This window comes from Ambystoma mexicanum, chromosome 6p (assembly GCF_040938575.1).
Source record: "Ambystoma mexicanum isolate Mex_15411 chromosome 6p, UKY_AmexF1_1, whole genome shotgun sequence".
Lineage (NCBI taxonomy): Eukaryota > Metazoa > Chordata > Amphibia > Caudata > Ambystomatidae > Ambystoma > Ambystoma mexicanum.
In genome coordinates, this window is record NC_090935.1 from 826,364,560 (window position 1) to 826,388,816 (window position 24,257).

The following is a 24,257-nucleotide window of genomic DNA, read 5'->3' on the forward strand; positions in this document are numbered from 1 at the left end:
CCCATATTCTGTACAGTGCACAGGCAAGACCGGTCTGTTAGGTGCATGCATATACTGTGTTCAGGGAAACACCTACCCTGTACAGAAATATATTGAGTTCAAGCAACACCTTTACTAGAAACCTTCATTGTGTCCTACCAGGATCTATAGGTTGCTAAACAGGTCTCTCCCCCGAGGGACCTATATTGTGTTCAGAGAATGCCCATCAAGCAGGCAGAGCTGAGAGCTCTTGGCATGCCTTATGACAGAGGCAAGTAACCGGACAGGACCAGTCCTTGGGTTTCTTCACATTCTGATACCTGTAAACTACGATTACACTGTGAAGAACAAAACAACAAGTACCAGAGTGCAAAGGAAACAAATAGGTCTTGGCTCCATCCAGTTCAATGCACTGCACTAAACCGATGCAATCTGTGGCTGGCCCGCTGCGGGGGAAATGGCAGTTCATTCCTTTTGTAAAAGACTGCTTGAATAGTACCCAGGTAGGAGGTTTTTGATAAAATGTGATGCAATAACAAAACTACTATCTGCATCATGATGAAGTTACTTATCAAACTGGCCCACAAATAAGTGCCCCACTTTGACTTTGACCCAAACAACTGGCCCACACTGGCTTTTTGTGTTGTTGGTTCAGGCATTGCCCTTACATATTAGGGCTGTGGTCAACATGTAAGCCTTTAAAATCCAAATAACAAGGGGGGTTCCTAGCATTTCGGTTCTGGACTGCCCCTGTGCAGGACAAAGACTGATATGTTTGGGATATTTCTCCTCTGTGAAAGATAGTGAGCTAAAGAATCTGGGTAAGGCTCTTGTAACCAGGACTCGTGTCTGGCAGAGAGTCTCCCAGGACCCCCCATGTTATTTGCATATTTCAAGTAACTTTGGGTCTCACCCTAAATTACTAGGGGAATCCAGACGTGGACCCCTTGCTCACTATTCTTAGAGAGGCACAGCTACACCCTACTGATGAGGTTCAACCAGACTGAAACACTTGTCTGGGGTTGCTGTTGGTACTCTTGTTCAGAGAATTGCCTAGCATTTCGGTGCTGGACTGCCCCTGTGCAGGACAAAGACTGATATGTTTGGGATATTTCTCCTCTGTGAAAGATAGTGAGCTAAAGAATCTGGGTAAGGCTCTCGCAACCAGGACTAATGTCTGGCAGAGGGACTCCCAGGACCCCTTGGTAATTTGCATAGTTAAGTAACTTTGGGTCTCACCCTCAGTTACTAGGGGAATCCAGACGTGGACCCCTTGCTCACTATTCTTAGAGAGGCACAGCTCCTCCCTATTGATGAGGTCCAACCAGACCGAAACACGTGTCTGGGGTAGCTGTTGGTACTCTTGTTCAGAGGAGAATTGCCTAGCATTTTGGTGCTGGACTGCTCCTGTGCAGGACAAAGACTGATATGATTGGGATATTTCGCCTCTGAAAAAGATAGTGAGCTAAAGAATCTGGGTAAGGCTCTCGTAATCAGGACTAATGTCTGGCAGAGGGACTCCCAGGACCCCCCTTGTTTTTAGCCTTAAAAATCCAGCATGAGGCAGGCTGCAGCACCAACCACATGTGCTGGTTTTCTAGCAGCAGCAGCAGCAGCGAGTGATGTGCTTTCAAAAATGAAGTGACTGGAGTCTGTTAAAAGTGTCCTGAATGAGCTTAACTGTCCTGCGTTAGCCATGGCATAGCAGGGGTTAGGAAGGCAGTGAGTGTGGGCCCACTCCCCAACAAATCAACATTGCTTAGAGTCTGTTGTTTTATTTATTTACCATGTAAATTGAATTGAACTCCATAAAACGTATTACCATAAATGAAACACATCTGTGACAGATGTTCCATTTCCCCACGGGCAATGGCTCAATAATGAATTTAATATTCTGTTTTGCACATTACTTTATTAGAGAGAGGAAATCTTGTTGCTATTAAACTTGAATCATTGGTAAGTTAGCTATGTAAACTTAATTAAAACATGCACTGATCTGTGTTCTCTCTCTGCAGAAGTAGGGAATGAAGCAACATGAGTCATCAGCTAAACCAAAAATGACTGGTGCCACAAGACAAAAACAGGTCAGCAAACTGAAACTTGCTGAAGCAGCAAAATCCTCTCAAGACATTTTGTCTGCTTTCAAGATCCAGCCCAAAAGTTCCACCGACTGTCAGGAGCAAAGGTACGTATATGAAACACTTGCGTTATAAATGCCATATCATATCATATCATTGCCCATTCAAATAATGCCAATGTTTTCAACCATGAATGATGTTATTGTAGATACAAGATTCTTTCAATCCTTGCTTTCAGAAATCAGTAGGAAAACCTCCTTCATTCTGTCCTTCATGCTTCTGCTGATGAACATCTGTCTACTGCTTTTCCTCCTATCGCTATACATTCCACAGATCATCCATCATGCACTGACATTCCTGAGCATCCACAATCCTCTTTTGAATCTACAGTGTCCTGATCACTCAGACACTGTTACACAGATGGAAGTTAAGTTTGGTCGCACAACTGCTATTTGCACTAAAACTGTTGAAGATCCCACACAAGTAGCACAAGACATGGATACAAGAAATTAGGGAATGCAGTGTGAAGGTAAAAATCCAGGTCACACTTGACTTTCAGCAAGATTGCCCAAAAGATCCATACCTCTATCAGAGCAGGGCAATGTCTACACTTATATTTCAAGCACTTCTTACAGCTGGTCCATTGCCAGCCTGGGTTAAAAGATCGCTATATAAAATGTCCATACAACACCAGTCTTCCAAGATTTAGCAAAGATTGGTATATAAAAATGTTTCAGGTGGATTCTCTGTAGTAAGGCAGTGTTTCGTATATTCTCCTAGACATAACTGTCTTTTTTGCTTTGCATGTTGGCTATTTGCCAATAAAAGAAATGAGCACTTTTCTAAGGTTTGGTCTGATCCTAGCTGTAGTTTTTCCAATTTTAAAAAAAGGAACAGAAAACATCCTAATGTATGAACTTTCTAAGATACACTGTGAAGCTGAAAAAGAATTAGCCAAGATAGAACAATTTTTTCTGAGGTAATAAAAGCTGAAAGGGAACAGATAGAGAAAGAACACAGTATTCTAATGTGACTGCTTGATGTAATATTGTATCTCGCCAAGCAGGGACGTCATTTAGGGGTTGGCAGGGGTGACAACTGCAACCCCTGAGGTCTCCCTTGCTACCCCTAAAAAAGAAATGAAAAAAAACCCTTTTAAATGTATTTTTTAATGCACGCTCCTGGGCTGTGTCTCTTTGCTTCTGGAGTGGCTGGCTTTGTTGTTCAGGCCTCTTTAAAAAAAAAATACAGGGGTTCCAAAAGTCTAACACTTTCATCAGCGACCCTAAGTAAGAAAGAATAGGAATACCAAATAATGTGTCTTTCTGGAATTCTGTACAATAATTGCTAGACTCATTAAAGGTTTATTTCAGGCACACTTCATAGGATGAGTCACTGATTTAGTCTGTTCGTAAACACTTCAACACAGCCTTTCATCCTTCTGATGTCGATAAATGAATACAACACAGTTTGGATGATATTGTATGTATATTTGTTGTATAAGGTTTTTTCTATATGAAGCGCTTGTAAGTGCTATATAAAAATACATCATTATCATTTGGCCATGGACATCACAGTAATTTGGTAATATGGGCCTATACACACTGATCTTAACGATACATATGGCGATCAATTCTTGTATTGTCAAGGGGTGAAATGTTGTGTTGCATCGCTTACCGCGTTATCACTTTGGGTGGGGTCAAATTACATCACTTCCTATGACATCAACAGAGGTCAAGGGTCATATGATGTCACTTCCGCTACCCCTAACTTTTTGGTGAAATGATGTCCCTGTCGCCAAGCATGGGATGCCTGTACGTGGACACAGGGAACATGCGTGATTGGGAAGTACATCAAATGAAGGGCATTTTTGGAGTTACTGAAGATGTCCAAGTACGACAATGTTTTAACACAGTATATTGCTCATTGTAAGCAGAATGAAACCTATTTGAGCCATGCACTTGTGAGATTTCTAAAAGGAAAGTTATTTTTTGGTACACTTGAGGCACTGTACACTTTCCTTACAAGCAGTCTGCCTCGCATGAAAGTTCTGCAGGAAGTGCAACAGGAGCATGACCTAAAGGAAACAACCTTGATATTAAAAAAAGCTATCTGACAGTAGATGGGCTAGTCGTGAAAGGGCAGTAGATCCTGTGAAACAAAACATTGTAGCAATTAGCACAGCATTGCACCGAATAACCACTGGATGCATTCCCAATGCAAATGGAAAAATACTTTGGGATGCACAGGGGCTCTGGAACAAAATTGAAACTTTAGACAAAATACTGCAAACTTTGCATACACTGTCAACGTGTTTTCAAAGTAGTACAATTGACTTAATAACTGCAGAACGAATGGTTGTGACATGCTGTAAGGAACTAGAGAAGCTTTGTCAGATGATATGTATGATCGGTTTGAAACAGATGCTAGAAGCATGGCCGAGGAGTGTGGGACATCAACACACTTTCAAGAAAAAAGGATGAAGCAGCTGATGGTAATCCTTTAGGCAGTGGGAGGCAGGCATTCAAAGTAGAAACCTTCTATGTTATTGTTGATATCTTTGTTGCTGAGATGACAGTGAGGTTTCAAGATTTTAGAAATACTGTGCAAAAATTCTCAGCACTGGATCCTAAGCATGTTACTAGCTCAGATAATTCTGATGCATTGAAAGAATTAGCTACATTTTCTGCAGGTGATGTCTCTGTGCCAGACGCTGTGGAAGAGTATTCTTCTTTTTGTGCACTGTTTGGGGGAATGTTCTCTGATAACAAGCAGTTAATAATAAAGTATGTGCTGCCTTTCTTAATAGCCAATGCTGTGCAGGCTGTTTACCCAAACCTTTCTAATTTGTACAGAATATTTTGCACGTTTCCTGTAAGTAGGGCCGCTACAGAACAAAGTCTTAGCAAGCTGCAGTTGATCAAAAGTTACTTACTGTCAACAATGGGTGAAGAGACACTTTCAAATGTAGCTTTCCAAAGTGTTGAAAGAGACCTGGTTGACTTTGTGGACTTTGATACAGTAATTCCAACATTTGTTGCAATGAAACCCAGCAGAAAAGCTTTGCAACACAGATAATCTATATGTTTATTTCTTTTTTTTTCTTTTAATATGGAACGCTTCACAAATTTGCGTGTCATCCTCGTGCAGGGGCCATGCTAATCTTCTCTGTATCGTTCCAATTTTAGTGTATGTGCTGCCGAAGCGAGCACCTATATGTTTATTTCTGTGGCAGAGCAGAGGGCTTCTTGGTCCTAATCTGTCACAGCAAAACATCTGCCACCGCGTAGCCTACCACCACATGGGACACAATCTCTCCTTGCATTTGAAGGACCAGTTTCATCCTCATTACTTGTATAAGTTTGTGTGTATTTATTGAGACATTGTTACGCAACAAAGCATTTGATATCAGGGATATTTATTTTCAGCTCAAATGTTTAGGTACATGTTTGGCTTTCCGGTACTAAGAAATGTTTACAAAAGATATTGCACTGACGCACTCAGGGAATAATGGTAATTATATTGAAAGATGTATACAATTGTACTTAAGTGGTTTGCTAATGTTTAGTTTTGTTTCAGGGTCCATATGTCTGTTGCTGGAACAAAAGTTTATTTTTGGTCCCAATCTGTCACAGCAAATCATCTGCTTGATTAGTCTGTAGTATGTTTCTTTCCTAACGTATTTCAGCTTGTGGTAAGAGGGGTTTTGGACAAAACATCATACCCTACACTTGAAGGAACAATCTCACTGTGATTATTTGTATGTGTTGTTTGTGTCAATTTATTTGTCTAATGCTGCTGCCATGGTAAAATATTTATATTATCAGGGTATTTTATTTTAAACTCAAATGTCTGGACAAATGATGGCTTGTTTGTGCCAGGCAGACAACCTTGTGTCAGAGAATCTAGGGAAACTATTAAAGCTTTTTTCCATTGCAGTCTGTGGTTTTGTATTGTTTGGCCTGGTTACCACCAGCAAGGTATGGTATATTGGTTGCTTTCAAATTTTTTGTTGAATTGTTCTTTTTTGCCTTCCTGATGGATCTGATTCAGATTTTTAGATTCCATTGTCAAATTCAGATTACATTTTAATTGGACATTCCCTCCATAACAAAGGTGTGGTGTGTAACTGATAACAGAAGTGGCTTGTAGAAGTATAAGGTTTTATAATTGAAATATATATTGGGAAAAAAACCCTGCCAGATTTACTTAGCATATTAAGCATTCCAATTAGCGGTTTGCAGACAGTGAAAGAGGAAAATAATGCTGAAACATGCAAATTATAGTAATTGTTTAATTTATAATTGAAAACCAAATAAATGCTGCAATATACAGACATAATGAATGGAAAATTATATCTCCCTATCAACAGTTCAGAGTTATACCTGCAAATTAAGGAAATGGTAGTGGCCCCAAGCCCTTGCTGACCTGACCGGCGCAGCACGCGTCTGAGGAGCACTTGCGCCCCTGCCTGGCATCAACATGTGGCTCTGCCACTGCAACAACCTTGGGTCACTCCCCGGATCCGGCAGCTTTCATGCTTCTATCTCTACCCTCTTATCAACCACTCCATTGCATTTAGGGTCTTCCCTGCCTGATACAAGATTTCTACTTTTCTACCCATACTAAGAAAATTCCTCTGCTTACCCTAATATCCTTGCCAACCTTCGGTTTGTCTCTCTCCTCGCTCACTACTTCAAGATCCTTAAACATGTATTGCTTAAGCATATTACTTCATAACTGGAGGTTAACCACCTGTGTGACCCCCTTCAATCATGATTCTATAGAAAGCACTCCACAGAAATGGTGTTCACTCACCTCTCCAACTTCCTCCATCACTCTAATTTCTCCTCAATTCTCATACTTCTCACTTACGCTCTACTGACTTTGACACTGCCCACCACTCGTCTGTCCTCGTTGCTCTCTATAACAATGGCATATAAGACTGTGCCCTGGAATGGGTTACCTTCTTTCTGTCTGACAGGTTATTTTTAATCTAACGGAAAACCAACATCTCCACTACCAGCTCTCTCCTGGTGGGTGTTCCCCAATTCTCTATTCTTGGCCCACTTCTTTTCATGCTTTACACTTCCTTACTAAGCAAACTAATTGCTTCCTTTGGCTAATCTTACCAGCTATTTTCAGATCACAACCACATTTTTATCTCCACATCCCTCACCCTGACCACCACTGGGTGGCTCTAAGGGGCCTCATGGTGAACTCTTCCTTGACAGAAGTAATGTATTTCCTAGGTCCCTCTATACATCCCTTCTGTCTATCCTTTATCCCTGATCTTCCCACCCCAGCTTCCAAGGCTTAAAACCCCAGGATCCTCTCAACAGGACGAAATTGGCTTATGATGGTCTGTCCTCAACCTGGACTGCCTGAGAAACGATCTCAATGGAATTGGCAGCCTGAGATTGCAGGATTGCTTCTAATCTAATGAAGCCCTTTCAAACTCATACTGAATTAATGAGAGCCATATACTACTTAGCTTGGAAACATGCTAACACCAAAAGTGACAGACAGCAGCTATACAAGACCACTTACATTACAAGACACAATATTTGCTGCTGAGAAAATGGCACAAAGTCAAACTCTTCGACAATGCTATCCTGAATCTATATATCGACTTTGTATTCTTGGGCAGTCTACTGGGATTCCTAACCATGACTTCAAATCCCTACACCTAGTAAATTCACAGGATGTGCAGTGCAGAGACCTTCCTCACCATAAGAAATAGGACTGCTGTCCAGACTCTCTGTGTTAACGAGTAAACACCATGAGCATTTACATAAAAGTTCTGTAAAGAGCATGCACACTAGTATTCCTTCTACAAGGTATTTCATGAATAAAGGTTCTTACATGTATTGTCATTTTTTCACATACACATCATTGTTAGGTCACCAAGATCCCATGCATTGAAATTGGTGGATTGATATTGGCTGCGGAGCTTGGGTGGTATGAAGGAATTGATCCTGATTTGTCGGGTTTCACCACTATCTAACAGCACAGGTGTATGCTTCACAATGGGACATGGGTCCAGACCTGAAAAATGGCAGATTGCGACGTTGCCGAGTTATGTTAGATTTCTACAAGGATTGTGTAGGACTGACCAAAATGTCATGCTTCTGTAGGCGTGACTCAAACCTCAGCAAATCCATGTGTATATGGAGTATGAAAGATCACCAGCAGCAATACACAGTTATAAGCAGGGAAACATGGCTAAGGTGGGCACAAATAGGATGACAGGTAATGAGGCCATTTTGGTCAAAGTAGAGGAAGTAAATCATATTCTCACATGTGAGCAGCATACAATTTTTAAAGGCATCTACGACTTTGACCCCCTTACGATCACAAGGAGGTGGGACACTGTACCACTCTGTGCCATTAGAACTGCAAGGATGAGAGGAGGCCCAAAAAGAGTGTGATAAAAGGGTGAGGCATTGCTATGATGTGAATGCCCATGAGTGGAGTAGACAGTGTGACGTCTAGTGTTGTCCAGAAGCGGGAGCATCACAGGACTGCATCTTTTCAAAAACAGGCTAACAATCCGGGGATCTGTTGAATTCCAGATCCCGGTTCAGACAGAAAGAAAATGTGCAATAATACCTAGCGCTGTCCTAATTAGGTAATAGTTTCAACACCATCTGTCTGTTGCCTCCATAACCAGGCCCGTCCCCTGCAACACCCCCAACACACATCTGTAAAAGGCAACAAAAGATTATGGTACATTACACATTCAATAGATATATACCTATTAAATCAAGCAGAACAAACTGAAAAGGCCACCCAAGCCACAGTGAACCCAAATGCATAGATAGTGTCTGCTATAGGGGCCAAGATGCTGACATTGGAAAATGAATCATGGACATTGGAAGATGAATCCTGTAATACAGATCTCTCCATGTGTTTTCCCAGATGAACTGGGCGGGATTTTGATGTTTGCTGAACACGTTCAGTTGACTCCCAATGTTGAGTTTAAACGTTGGTGGAAATGAAACATGTGTTATGTCTTTTTTATTACCTTTTGCTTTGCAGCCAGAAAGAGCTTTTTTAATCCGTCACATCTTTACTTATATTTCGAAAATAACACTTTCTTCAGCTTCCTCACTGCCTCAACTATTGACTAATTTACCTAAAAATGTAAAAACCCCACAACTAATAGCCAACGTCTTTGCCTGTTTTGTAGGTGTGATCTGTGCACGCTATTGGCAATGTGTCAGGTTTTGCAACTTCTATGAGTTTTCCCTTTCCACAATCATCGGGAAAGCCAGCAGCATGAGGGCCCTCACGCAGCTGCTACAGAAGGTCCCTCACACTGCTACCACACTCCTCAGCTGCAGGTTCCGGAATCTTCTGAGCGATATATTCGGTCAGATAAGTAAATCCTATGTAATGCAAGGCGTGCTGGATGATTGGATTGACATGTAGTGTTAGAACGTGGCAAGCCACTCATTGGAACCTGGGGAGGGGAAGGGAGTTGAGGGCGGAAGGGGGATTGCAGAAGGACTGACTGCCGGTGCAATAACCTTACAGAAACTCGAGCACCCAGAGTAGAGACACAAGGGTAAATTAACCTACCAGGGCACCCCCTCAAACAACAAACAACAATTAGACGCAAAATGCCCTGGGTCTGTTTCATAAATGGCGCAATGCTGCAAAACTGAACTCTGTTCACCAGCTTTGTTTTTTAAAGAACAATTTAGCTTAATGCAAAATTGTATTTACCAATTTTATTAAACAAATGCAAAAAAAGTTGTTTTCTTTTTTTCTATAGTATTTTACAAATTCATAGGTGTACTAAATAGTGCAAATGCTAACAGGACGAATGAGAGTCAGCCCCGAACTTTCAGTATCAAACTTTTACTCATTTAATTCATTCCCAGAATAATTCAAAACATGGGAAAAACCCTACATGTTTCTTTCCACTCAGCCATATTAAAAACAATTTGTAAGGGAAATTCATCAGTGGAGAGCAGACTCTCAACACCTGTAACTGTTCTTAATTGTGTGGTTTTTGTTCCACTTCCAAAGATGGGGATTCCCAACTCTTTTTTCTTTATTTCCATTGGGTATTCCTATGCTAGATCAAACACAACACATTTAGACAATTCCTGATAATGTCGCTCCTGCAGCAATGCGCCACCTACAGCAACAAAAGCATGGTTATAAAAAGCCATGTTCCAGTGTATCCTCATATACTAAGGGGATATAATTTCCCAAATCTGGGTTGGACCTGTGTACTCACTCGAACAAAACTTGATAATGGATGTGAAAGGTCAATAAACACACGGCACACCAGTGCTATGCCGAAAAGCAACCTTGCCTTCAATCACTTCCATATGTAGTGGGTCGTAAACAGAGCTGCAGGGACATTAAGGACACAGCGAGTTGCCGCCAGCAGAACTCAGCTCGACAGAACCAGCTGATAACAAATGTTTATCCCAGAGGTTATATTTTACCTTAATAAACTCGTAAGGGTTCCTAACTGCTCCTCCCTTCACTCTGTTGCAAATGTGTAGATTCAAATTGTGAAGACATAAGCGACACACAAGACCGAAACTTAATCATACTCTCATGTACGCCCTGCACTGAAGACTCGCCTAAGAGCATGTATCCATAGAAAATGTACCTTTTACAGCTTGATGAAATGGCGTCTCGAATGTTTGAGCTAAATCCTGTGCACATTCAAAAGTCTCGATAAATCAATTTGAAATACGATTGGTCCGAGCCTGGCTGAGGGAGATTAATTGAAAAAGGGGTAGGATCTGATTCCTGCTGAGGGGGATCCGCAGTAACAATCGTAAAATAACAGGGATCTGGGCCAGGCTGAGGGAGATCCGTGGTGAACCACCCGAGTTGAATACATGTGAGAAGAAAAGAACTGTGCATCTTAATTTTTCTACATCAGGCCCTCTGAATCAAGAGACTTTGATGAGAACAGAGACTTGGGCAGAATAGGCCCTGATGCTGGAAATAGAACTGTATCCTCGTGCCGCAGAAGCCAGAGGGTGTGCTTGGCTCGTATGAACCACCTTGCCCTGTGCTGAAAACACAGGGAAGGGAGGCCAACGGGCTGAACATCCTGACATATCATTTCGTGAACGCTTCTTTCTTTTTCATGAACATTCCCCCACACTATTTGTAAATTAACGGTAATACTTGGCAATCGTTTAAAAAAAAATATAGGCCCTTTTATTTTGACAAGACTACACTAGGACTGTATTATTATTATTTGATGGTCGTAGCTTGCTCCCATCTGTAGATTTAGGTTTAGATAGGCGTTTATCACACCCTTGTGAAAGTTCAATAAACACCCTTGAACTGTGGTCACTTGTGTACAAAGCGCACCAGGAAGGACAGGCAGAACAGAGGGTAATAGAGGGTGAGGTCTGGCCAGCCCCCGTATGGGGAGGTGAAAACAAATGGAATGGTGTGTATCAACCAGAGTATCAGGGATGGCCCTCGGGAGGGAATCTCAGAGGGAGATGGGGGTATACAGTCTCCTGGGGAGGAAGAGGGGGGTGTTGGAGGAATGGGCCCAAGGGGTGGAAACATGGTACAGTGTTGGACTTGTGGGGGAATGGGTCATTTCTCATGGGAGCGTAGGAGCAGAAAAACTGCTGCATACAATCTTTATGACGTACAATGCTCTCCCACACAGTACCCCAGCCATATACCCACGCATCCCCAAGTAGTCAATATGGTGCACCATCGTCCATGGCCCCACCAGCTCGCCCACCGCAGTTTCCGCAGCTGCAAGCACTGGCAACTAGTGGCACACCAGCTTATGCACAGCCGCAGGCCCCTCAAGTGCCCAACAGTAATGCAGTGCCCTCATGGCACAGTGACACAGTGACACACTATCAAGGGGCCAGTGTGGTCAGAGGAAATCCTTTTGTCTTTCCAGGAACAAACAACCAGATTACAAAGGCCCACAGAAAAGTTTATTATGTCCAGTCCTATCAGTCACTGCTGACCCAGAAGAGGAACCATTGGGGGGCTTGGAGATAGGTAACAAACCATTCATCTATATGGTAGACACAGGTGCCACAAAATCATATATCAGGGAGGGGCATTTCCCTTTGTCAGGTGAAGTGATGTGCATGCATGGGTTCTCTGGGACAATAAAATCGGTTCCATTCACAGAAGAACTGCCTATTAAAGTAGGTGTCATCAGGGTGGTATGACCACCAGTGCTGTTTTCGATATCATCTCCTATCAATTTGTTGGGGAGGGATATCATCAGCAAATTGAATTTGACCATCTCCTTCACTTAGAGGGGGTGGGATATGTTTTGTAAGGGCAATCATGATTAAACATGTACTGGGAACTGAAGTAAAAACTAGGGAAATACCAGTGCATCCAGACCTGTTAATGTACAGGGCTACAGTATCGCTGAATGCAGTACCGAATGTAGCCAACTGTTCTTAGAGTAGGCCATCTGAGTCATTTTTCAGACCATCCCAGTCCCAGGAACATGTTACAGGAACCACCCTTATGTTTAATCTAGAAGGGGTTGTAGTGTCAAAAGAGAAGATTGTCCTGGTAGGGACAGATAACGAGGGAAGGGAATAGCGAATAGTTCTGAATATTGACCCAACTGAGCCTTTAAGAGGAGTTACAGACAATGGGCCTCATTACGAGTCCGGCGTTAACCGAGGCGGTAAAACCTCCTGGTTAACGCCAGACTCATATTACCATTCCGCCTCCGTGATTCCCGGAATTACCGGGGCATTACAACCCCGGTTTTCCGGGAATCACGGAGGCGGAATGGTGTAAATCCCCATTCCCATTTAGTCCTATGGGACTCGATGGAAATGGGGATCATGGAAACACCGGCAGCATCTCGTAATGCTGCCGGTGTTTCCTCGTCCGCCTGCATGCGGGAGGTGTTAAACTCGCCAGGTCAGACCTGGCGGGAACATCACCTCCCGCCTGCAGGGGTCGGACTCAGGCGGTCCGGAAACAACGGTGGCGGCGGGTTTACCGCCACCGTTATTTCCGGACCGCCTGGGTCGTAATGAGGCCCAATGATTTGTTTGAAGATATGGACAATGATAGGGGGGAAAAAAAAGGGAAATCAGAGTCCCCTGTGAAATAATGGTGCAATACCTACACGTCCCATGCCCCAAGCTGTTGGAATGTATTGTCTCATCCTTTGCCCAAAGCGATCTAGCATATATACCCAATCTTTTGTGGATGAGTAATCCCCACAATGAGTGGCTCTTACGTAGAGTTGCCCTGATTCACATCACCCTCAAGCCCGGTGCAGTATTGATCAGAGTTAAACAGTACGCACTATCCAAGGAAGCTGACTAAGGGATATACAACACCATCACAGCTCTCTTACACCAAGGCATTATTGTGCAGTCCAATTCTCCCTGCAATACGCTGATGTACTCTGTAAAGAAATTGAAGGGATCCAGTTGGAGGAAGATCCAGGATCTGTGTCCCCTAAACAACATAGAGCAGGTTGAGTTTACTATTGTGCCCAACCCCGTGACAAAATTGTGCCACATACTCACCACAGTAACCCATTTCACAGTTAATGATTTGAAGAATGCTTTCTTCTCTGTCCCATTGCACCCTGACTCTCAATACCTAACAGCGTTTACCTATGGCAGGCGGAGATTCCAGCACATGTGTTTACCACAAAGGTACTGTGAGTCTCCTAGTATTTTTAACAGGGTTTTGCATGAGGATCTGGGTGACATAGTGACATATATGTGTCAAGCACCATAATTCTGTATGTTCATGCTTTGCTAGTATGTAGCACCAACGAGCAGCAGTGCAGGGCGGACTCCATTTCTTGTTAAGATTACTGGCCGACAAAGGCAGCATAGTGGACAGAGCAAAGCTGCAGTATTGTCAACAAGAGGTAGTATATCTAGGACAACTTTTTTCAGTAAATGGCAAAAAGGTAACCCCAGAGCGTGCCACATCAGTGCGTAGCAACCCCCGACAAGTGACGGTTAAGGACATGAAAATGTTTCTACTGTTATGTAATTACTGTAGGGTCTGGATATTTGACTACACAACATACACACAACCATTATTGCAAGCACTCAAGGAGGCCCAAAAGGCTAAGAGTATCCTTACATGGACGGAAGAGATGATCACTAGTTTCCAAGAACTGAAGGATGTAAATGCCACTGCACCAGTATTAGCAACGCCTGACTATACACAATAGTTCTATCTCTTTTCACACTCAGACAGGCAAATTATGACAGCTGTTGTGACACAGAAGAGTACTATGGGCCACAAACCCTAAGCGCATTACAGCGGCATGTTGTACTCAGTGATACAAGAACAGTTTCCCTGTAAACAGGCTCTGGCTGAGGCAGCCTTTGCCATCAAGAAGTCTGCCTCTGTTACAATGGGATACTTAGTGACACCATATGTAGAGCATGTAGTATTTGCTATTCTAGAAAGGTGCAAATCCACACTAACGACACTGAGGGTGTCTGCATACGAAGTAATACTGTCCATGCCAACGATTCATGTGATGCGTTGTAAGACAGTGAACCCAGTCACATTCATAACAACTGTGTTACATATGAACGGCCTGACGATGACATACCAAAAGCTAGGGACTCTGATCTTGAGGATGGCAAGGTATTCTTTGTTGATGATTCTGCAACCAGGAGACAGGTAAGCAACTCACAGGTGCGATATTAGTATGTCTAGTAGATATTGATGTTCGCTTTGCATCAGATGGTGCTTTTCCAAGTGATGTTAGTTGTTTGTGTGACATGTTTCTGTCACTAAACAGCTTCAGCACGTTTGAGAAAATGTTCAAGAAAGATTGATTGATTGATTGATTGATTGATTGTACACTCTTCTCGTGAATGAACTTAAATAAAATGTAACCTTACCATTTCCCATATTTTGAGTGGCGTGATAAACAAAAATGTAAAATTCTTTTTTTTTAAATTCCCTTTAAAAATGCTTTAATAAACAGTTTTGAACTGTTTATAGTAGTAATACATTTCAAAGGAATAACCAACACATTGAACATTTTGCTTCAGACACTTTTTCCAAATGTTGCCTCCTTCTAGTACCTTCTGTAGTGAATCAGGGTGAGCATCAGTGAATGAGGGTGTCTATGGAGAACATTTTTTGCATCCAAACTAGACTACAATCTTGCCCCAGACAAATGAGGAATCCATGCAAAATCTGGTAGCAGTGGGTTCAACTGTGTGGATGTGTATAGCCAGACAAACATACACACACACATCCAAACATTTTTTTGCATATACGAACTTTGCATCAAAACATAGACTACGATCTTACCCCAGACAAAAGAGGAATCCATGCACAATTTGGTAGACATGCGTTCAATGGTTTGGATTTGTATAGACGGACAAACAAACACACATACATGGATTCAGCTTTATATATTAGATTGTATGTTTCACCCTTTGTTCTCACACCCTGTGGACGTCTCATCACAAGCGTCATTATCACAAGTGTTGTGTCAATATTATACTGTTTTGAATTTTTGATCCTTTCTTGCAGGTATGTGTGTATATTTATTAGAAAATGTTACATGGGTGACTCATAGTATGGGGGCTGTGATATAAAAAATGATGATATTGGTTTTGTTGATTGTTCTACTTATGATTCTGGATGTATTGGGGCAGTTCCAAAAATGTATTACAGGCGCCGCAAATGCACACAGTGGATACAGCCACATGGCACTGGAGGTCTTGAGTGATAAGAGGGGTTGAGAAGGAAACAGAGTACGACCATTTTAAAGGGGTCATGCTGGATACAATGGCTGATGTGTACCAGCCAGAATTGTCTAATCTAGGGTATAGTCACAGGTGCTCAGTGGGGAAGCAGAAGGCAAATGGGAGATGCTATGTCTACTCTCTCATCCCCCAAGCATCAGGGGCACCAAAAATGTCAATACCCCAGGAGATGCCACCTTGGGAAGCTCAGTGTTTGCTTCATTTGGCACTGTGTCGGATTCAGAGTAAATTCCAGGGGCACAACGTACAAATTGCATTGATGGATACAAAGAGAATATGCAAAGAACGGAAAAGACCCGGGGTGCAAAGTGTGCCCACTGCTAAGTTTAGTTTAGTTTAGTTTAGTTTGTTTATTTATAAAGCGCATCCGAACCCTCAGGTAACTGGGCGCATAGTCATGTGTACAGCAAGGTTACATATTGTTGCACAAACATCGTATAACAACAGACAGAGCGTACATTAGTCCAAGCTCTGAGTGCTTACATACAAGAGTAGAATATACCAAGAAAAGAGAGGTATGTACAAAGAATGTGGGATGAGGAATAATAGTTACAGTGGCTAATGCGGACCAGGTTACAGGTTGGTCCTGAGTATGCTGTAGGTAGAGTAAGCATTGCTACAGGTGTAGAGCGGCGGCTAGCAGGTCATGATGGTGTTAATCTGGGTGTTTAGGCTAATAGCCAAGATTTTACCATAGCTCTGAATGGCCAGAATGCGACTTCCGATCTAATTGTAGTGGGGAGGGTGTTCCAACATTGTGCTGCAAGCACTGGAAAACTGGAACCCCCTGCTGTTTTTAGGTTGAAATTTGGGATCTTTAGTTGGTCTAGGTAAGGTGTTCGGGTGGGTCTAGTGGGGCAGTGTCTAGAGAATTTGTCAGAAAGATACCGTGGGGCAGTGTGAGATAGGCACTTGTGGGTGATGACCAGTGTTCTTAGTTTAATTCTGTCCCGGATCGGGAGCCAGTGGACTTCTTTTCTAGTCGTAGATATGTGCGCCTTGCGCGGGAGGTTGAAGGCACATCTAAGTGCATTATTTTGCAGGATCTGGAGTCTATTCAAGTTTTTAGTGGAAGTGCCTAAGTAGAGTGTGTTACAATAGTCTAATTTAGACAATATCAGCGCTCTAGAAAGGGTGAGGCAGCTAGAGGTGGAGAGAAAAGGCCTGCAGGCATTGATCAATTTATTGGTGTGTGAGGTAGCTGAGATGGTAGAATTTATTTGTTTCTTTAGTGAAAGGGTAGAATCAAGATATACACCTAATGTTTTAACCTCTTTGGAGACTTTTATGATGTGGCCATCAATAGTGAAGGAGTGGTACCTTTGGTCCAGTTTGTTGAGGCGAGCTTGGGAGCCTACGATAAGCAGTTCTGTCTTATCGTCGTTAAGGCAGAGACTGTGTGTGGCCATCCATGTTTGGATTTCTGAGTAGATATCATTAAGCTTGGCAACATCTTCCTCGTAGCTACCAGTGAGCATGATGAGGACCTGGGTGTCGTCAGCATAATTAGTGTAGCTGACACGCAGATCGTCAAGACGGTCAAATAGGAGCTTCGTGAAAATGTTGTAAAGTGTGGGAGAAATGCAGGAGCCTTGTGGCACTCCACATGTGATTGGGATGGGGTCCGCAGCCGCAGAGGGGGGCGAAGACGCTAGTCGTTTTGTCAGACAGAAATGACTGGATCCACTTAGTGGCATTCTGGGAGAATGCAGCAGCCGAGGAGAGGTGTTGAGTGAGGATCTGGTGGTCGACCAGATCGAAGGCAGCAGAGAGATCCAACAAGAGCAAAATGGCCAGTTTGCTCTTGTCTTTGGCGTCATCCATTTGGATTTTTAGATCCAAGAGGGCAGTTTCAGTCCCGTGCCTTTGTCTGAAGCTGGATTGTTGCAGGCCTAGGAGATTGTTTTCTTCCAAATGTTGTTGTATTTGGAGATAGGCTACCCTGTCCAAACTTTTGAGGAGAAATGGGACTGTGGTGATGGGCCTGTAATTTGTGGGAATGTTGGGATCTAGATTCGGTTTTAGAATGAATGAACGAATGAACGGACTGTTGTACGGGTCAAACGGATGGTAGCAGGCAGTAGCGAGCTGCCCAACAGGGGGGTTGGTGGGGTTCAAAGAAGAAGTGATATGGACCATCAACAAGAACTGTTTTCCTATATGGTCCAGATATCTCTAGGAATTAACATGGATTGAAGCCAAAGAAGTTCCAGTGAAAGCGCAAGTGGTGGATGAATATGAATTCTGTTTGTGAGGGCATGAAACTGTTCCAGTGGGAACCAACAGAAAATGTAAAAAAGACATTGCATATCCCTGATTTCAACAAGGCTAGAGCAGCACTCATGGACATCTTCTAGGTGTGCGGTCAGCGGGCATACATGTATCTCCAAACATCATGGAGAGGCGTATGTTCGTTAACTTTGCATTCAGCCATCCTCGTGGTTCCTGAGGCCAACCTCAATGTAGCACCCATGTCTGTCACAGCACCATTCAAATGTCCCCAATCCCAAACCCCACAAGGGAAAGAAAGAAGCGGTCACCGAGACAATGGCAAAAAAGATTGAATTATTTGTCTGAAGGCTCAGCAAAACTGTTGAAAGAAATGTAAGATAAATACCGCCTGTATACCAAAACAGTGGTGTTCTTATCCTCCCTCCTGCTACCAGGGGTCCTGGCACCAGCCAATGACAAATGGCTGCATATCATGAGGTGGGAGATGATCCAGTTGGCGAATGATATGGAGCAGGGGCTGAACGCGATCAAAACTCAGTTGCGTGCTATCCGAATGACTCTCCAGAAACGGTATATTCTCTATCTGTTGACGGCCATGGAAGGAGGCGTGTGCAATATAAAAGGACTATCATGTTGCACATGCATCCCCCCATACGATGCAGAAAATGGGTCCCTGTCACACATTGTAGGGGCCCTTCACAAGTTGAAGGAAACTGAAGCAGGAGTGGAAGCTGAAGATTGGTTTGACACACTGTTCTCGTGGGCACTGACATGGCTTGGGTGAAGATATTGTTTCCTATTGTGGTGCTCTTGCTGTTCAGCATATGCCAAATGTTACTCCGGTGCTGCTTAAAGGCACTCCCAAACAGTACCATGATGATGGACTCGATAGGGGCAGGTAGAGCTCCTCCTAGTACAAAGAATGGGCCCAATCAAATAGATGATTGAAAAAAATCAACGCATGGTGAGAGTAGAATGATCCATAGATCCCCCTACTACCTTGACTTCACCCTTATCAGACCCAGAAAATGTTGTGGAGTACTGGGTTGACCTAGCTCGATATAGTGACTCCCTTTATCTCACATGTACCCCTGAGAAGCATGCCCAGGATGGGGCGGGCGGTTTATTTTACGTGTGCAGGGTGTGTGTACACAAGGATGACAATGGGCCTCATTACACGGATGGCGGTAGGGATTTACCGGTACCGGTAAAATACTGGTACCGGTAAATCCTTACTGCCTTACTACGAGGTCCCTTTGCGGGTTGGGGGATTTAACGGCTGCTTTTTGCAGGCGTTAAAATCCAACCGGCTAAGGGACCTCGGAGCTAATTACGGCACCGCAAAATTGCGGTGCCGTAATTAGCGCCTTCCCCATTCCCATAGAGCCCTATGGGGCAGAAATGGGAATGGGGAAGGGCAATGGTGGAAGGGGGATTTACCGCCCCTCCAACCTTGGAATGGGGCGGTAAATCCCCTTTCCGCCAAGGCGGTGCCGGTATTTTACCGGCATGAGCCATGGCGCTAATAGCGCCATGGCTCACCGCCTACCGGGAAGCAGTGGGGTTAGTTAATGGAGGATTAACTAAAGGGGTGAATATTGGGGTGTAAGTTCAGGTCCCATGTCCCCCCAAATGATTTACATTGAGGAAAAAAAATAATGCGCGATTGCAGTGTAGTGGGGCACCCAACGCAGGAAAAACAAATATAGTGTTTTTAAATAATCATTCAAATAAAGGTAGGCCCCAGCATAGGGCATGAGCAATGTTAGAGTATAATAAATTAAATGTAGTGTAGTGTATAAAAACGTAAACATAGGTCCTGGTCCACGTCGCAAGAAATAATACGGTACCGCCATATTTAAAGCGAAGCCTGGGTTTGCCGTAAGCCATGGTGAAAGTAGCAGTGTGACATGGCAATGAGTTTCCAATCACATTCCTATCCCAAAACCCAGCAGGAAAACTGCATGTAGATGCCGGCAAGCCAGACACATAAAATGCAACTGTCTCGTGTTGCAGGCCTACAAAACCTGAAAGGAATGTGAATGCCTGCGCACAAACAAGGATGAGCTCCTCCCCCAAGGACTAGCTCATGGGAACCGGGGCAGAAGTTTTGAGGTGCCAAAGCTCCGGTCTGGATTTAGGATCCTAGCACCACCCAGAATAATGACTGTCTCTTTGAACTGCAAGAAGCCCACGAACAAGATCTCTAAATCCTTCAGATGATGGCTGATTAGTGGGGTCTCCAAGAGGCCAGGCCGGAATTCCCAGGAGGGACAGCCGACAAAGAGAAAGCCCGGAGTGAAGCAGCACGTTACTTTTACTATGAGTATCGCGAGCTGAGGCCCACAAATGTAGTCCTGCGACAGGGAGGCATGACAGGGGCACACATGTGCCTGGGATCAGCAGATGCTCTTATTTATTCTAAAGGCCCAATTTGACCTCGAAAGTATCAGCTGAGCTCATGCTAAGGATCAGGTGCACACCATGTGACTATGCTTGCATGGTGCCATATCACGTAACCCTCCAATCAAGTAGTGGAGAAGGAAGGTGACGGAGTAGAAGACCATGTGTTAGAGGGCCGGGGTAGTTCTAGATGTGGCCAATCAGTCAAGGAACTATAGGAGACTGATAGTACGTACATAGGTGGTAGCCAATGAGGGTGGTGGGATAAGATTGTATACTGTTTGCGTCCTGAGTGACGATTATTTGTTATTTAACTGTCTGTATTCATTGAACTAACCCAGATAGCTCCAGGGCAGTTGGATTCTACGGAACCCTCTGTCACCGTTTTTCCATTCTGTATAGGTAATACATCTTGTTTTCCTTGCAAAGAGGTGCACCAAGCTTTTTTCCTTAGAGGGCTGTTTTCCTTTGGCATGGTTATCTGGTGGTTTACCTTACAGTAGGGAAAAAGGCAGAAAAACAAAAAGGCACCAACAGATTAGCAGTGATTGACAGGTGGGTGGGGCTTAGGCCATGTGACCTAGACCCACTTGCACCTGCTCACCAACTCTGATATTGTGAGGTAACCTGTCAGTGAAATCTTTTAGTAACTGCATATCGGGTTCTTGAAATGGCTAATTGCATCTTTGCCTCAATAGAGAGAAACATTTCTTCTGGCTAAAGGGCAGCCCTTAATAAAATGATTAAGTCCCACACAAGTGGGATTATAACCAGACCCTACAGGATATTGCAGCATGAAATGGCAAATTTAGCAGCATGAAATGGCAAAATTTGCGGCACACACATTTATTTATTGCAGCATTTTTGCAGTATGTTGTTTATTGACTGAAGGGTGCAAGATTGGCACATTGCAGGGAAGAGGCAGTGTGCAAGGCTACAAGAGAGGTAGGGTGTCATTATTTGGATCTTTTGAATCAATTTGATAGAAAAAGTCTCAGATGTCGCTGGCTTGGCAGAACAATGTTTTTTGATTTAATGTGCATGCCATTTAATATTATTAATTGTAATATTGAAAATATTCCCCTTCTATGTTCTCTAATCCCCAAACACCCACACACCTGTCACGTCTCACCAGTTCCCTATCACAACTTGTATTCCCGAACCTCTCTCTCAGTCATACACACTCACATGCTCTGTCACAATGCCAAGTCCAAATTTGCACTCTGCAGTCCCTGCCAAACTCGAAATCATACTCCCAGCTCACACCTTACCCTCCCCAATTCCTCCCGCAGTATACAGTCCTTCATTTTTTTGTGTTACTTCTGCATCCTTTCTCCCATTCTATTGCACTCTTCACTCATCCTCTCTTCCAATTTGCAGCTCACTGCCTCTTTGCAGCCAACCCCTCTCTGCTTTTGGCCTACTGCTCTCCTACGTTCTGTACCTCAGCTCCCTCTCTGATTTCTGGCCCACCGCCCCACTGCTTCCTCTCTGCTCTCTTGTCCACTGCTCCCCCTTCTAGCCCACTGCTCTCCCTCTACGTTCTTGCTTACCACTCCACAGCTCACTCGTCACTCCCCCTCTCTGTCCTTTCCCTTTCATATTGTCACCATTTAAAAGTTTTGAAAACTGTAGATTTTAGCCCAGATCTTCAAAAAATGGGGCATCTAAAAATAGAGCAGAGGATATGCACTTTTTAGACGACCCATTTTGGGAAATGAGCAGGTCATCTTATTTTCAAAGGTGACCTGTGCATTTTCAAGGGTCTGAGCTGTAGCGCAAATGATGCGGTGGCCAGCTGCCTCGAATAAGTTTGTGTTGGAAGCGGTAAACCCAACAATGTTCTACAGGCTCCTCATGCTTTTCACCATGACAGGCCCTTAGGGCCTGCCACTGTTAAATACAACCCCCCCAAAAATGTACATTTCTATTCAGTTTGAGGAACAGAAATGCAAGTGAGACAGCAGTTGATACACATAAAGCAATTATTTTTTTAAAAGCATTCCAGTAGTCAGTAACGACCTGGTCACCCCCCGTGCACCTATTCGAAGCGGGCGCATGGGGTTGCCTAAAATTCCTGAACATTTAAAAGCACATCTGGCCAATTTGGGATGCCCTTTTTATGTGCAGAAATGCCCCCTGATTTGCGCAAAGGGTTGTGGATTGGGCTGCTCTTTTTTTTGCACAAGTGATGAGATGTGTTTGTGCATTTCATTTCTTGAGTCAAAAAAAGTTTTCAGTTGAGTTTTATAAAAAATTGTTCTTTTTGCAAAAATTGCCATTTTCGAAGATGTTTTTGCAAAAACAACTGTTTTTGCACTTTTTAAAGAAAACTGTCGTTTTCACAGCATTTCGCAGGATCACAAAATCGTTATAAGCTGGAGGGTCTGTATAACAGTCAATAATAACTTGAAACTTTCCTTGATATTTAACAGAGTCGTCACAAATCTTGGGAAACCTTAGCACAATTTTAAATAAATCAGTGGCACCCCATTGTGAGGTTCAGGTAGCTGTCTTAGAGGGATAGCTGCAGCACCAGTTTGAGGGGATAGATTTAGAAATTCCTCAAACATAGCTGAATCATTAGAGGTAGAGGGGGAACAAAACATTTTGGACATGGGCCATTTATTGTGCAATGTAGAGGCTCCTAGTGATCATATAGGTGTTGACTGACTATATGTCACTGGTTCACTGAGGGTTGGATCTGGGCTCAGAATTTGGCTCTGTTCACCTTGTGGTAGCGGCGGAGTAGAAATAGCTGCTTAAATTTGATCAGATGCCTGATCTGCTACAGGATTCAATACTGCATGATTAGATCAGTATAACTTGGCCTTCTTTTGGTGGGGGTACCCCTTGAAGAACTGGATAAAGCATGTTGTAACCCTTTTTGTATTTAGGGACACCTAAATTAGCACATTCAACTTTGAATTCTTTTAACTGTTCTTGGAGATTCTCTTGGGCTCTGGTCTTTTCACACTGCAGTTTAATGGCTCCCAGGTACCAAATGAAGAAGCAGTTTCACTGCAGTTGTTGCACCTTCAAATGCCAAATTTCTAGGGTACCTCATAGGTAACTAATTTGATCCAGATCAAATGTACATTCTTTAAGGAACTGTTTTGTGAGATTATTAAGACTAAGAAGACTAGTGCCTCATTCCGAGTATGGTGGTAGTCATGGCGCTATTTGCGCCATGACTACCTCCCATACCGGTACCGACTCCAACTTGGTTCAATGGGGACTTACCGGTGTAGTCCGCCCTTTGCCGGACCGAAAAGTCCCCATTGAAATATCCATTCCCCATTCCCATTTGAGCCCCCATAGGGCTCAATGGGAATGGGGAAGTAGCTAATAACGGTACCGCAATTTGCGGTACCGTTATTAGCTCTCAAACCCTTTGCGGCTCCCGCTAAGGGTGCCTGGTAAAGCCAGGTGCCCATAGCGGGACCCGCTAAGGGACCTCGTAGCAGGGCGGTAAGGGATTACCTGCACCAGTCTCCTTAACGGTGCCCGGTATCCCTTACCGCCATACTCGGAATGAGACCCTTGGGCGGTGTCACAGATGGTACAGAAAAAACTCAGTCATTGAGACAGTTCTGGGATTTTATTTTCTTTGAGAGGCCTTCAGCCTTCCCTTTCTATCTTGTCCTGCCAAGACACTCCCCCCTAACTTAAGTATCCGTAACGCCTGGTTAGTGCTACCAAAGGTTGACCCCTAGTGTTTAAGGTTTTGTTTTCTGCTGATGGTGGTTCCCTAAATTGCCACTATTTGGACTCCCTCAGGGACTTTCTAACTCTTCCTACTATC

The 24,257-nt window shown here is 43.5% G+C and overlaps 1 protein-coding gene and 1 non-coding gene across 3 annotated transcripts in view; both read right to left on the reverse strand.

Annotated features, from left to right (window-relative positions):
- LOC138510049 (uncharacterized) overlaps positions 1 to 24,257 on the reverse strand; it is a 731,668-nt gene that overhangs the window by 435,068 nt on the left and 272,343 nt on the right. The window lies entirely within an intron of this gene.
- On the reverse strand, positions 5,163 to 5,269 carry LOC138512369 (U6 spliceosomal RNA). The gene has a single exon (XR_011281212.1). It is a non-coding gene; the product is annotated as a U6 spliceosomal RNA (small nuclear RNA).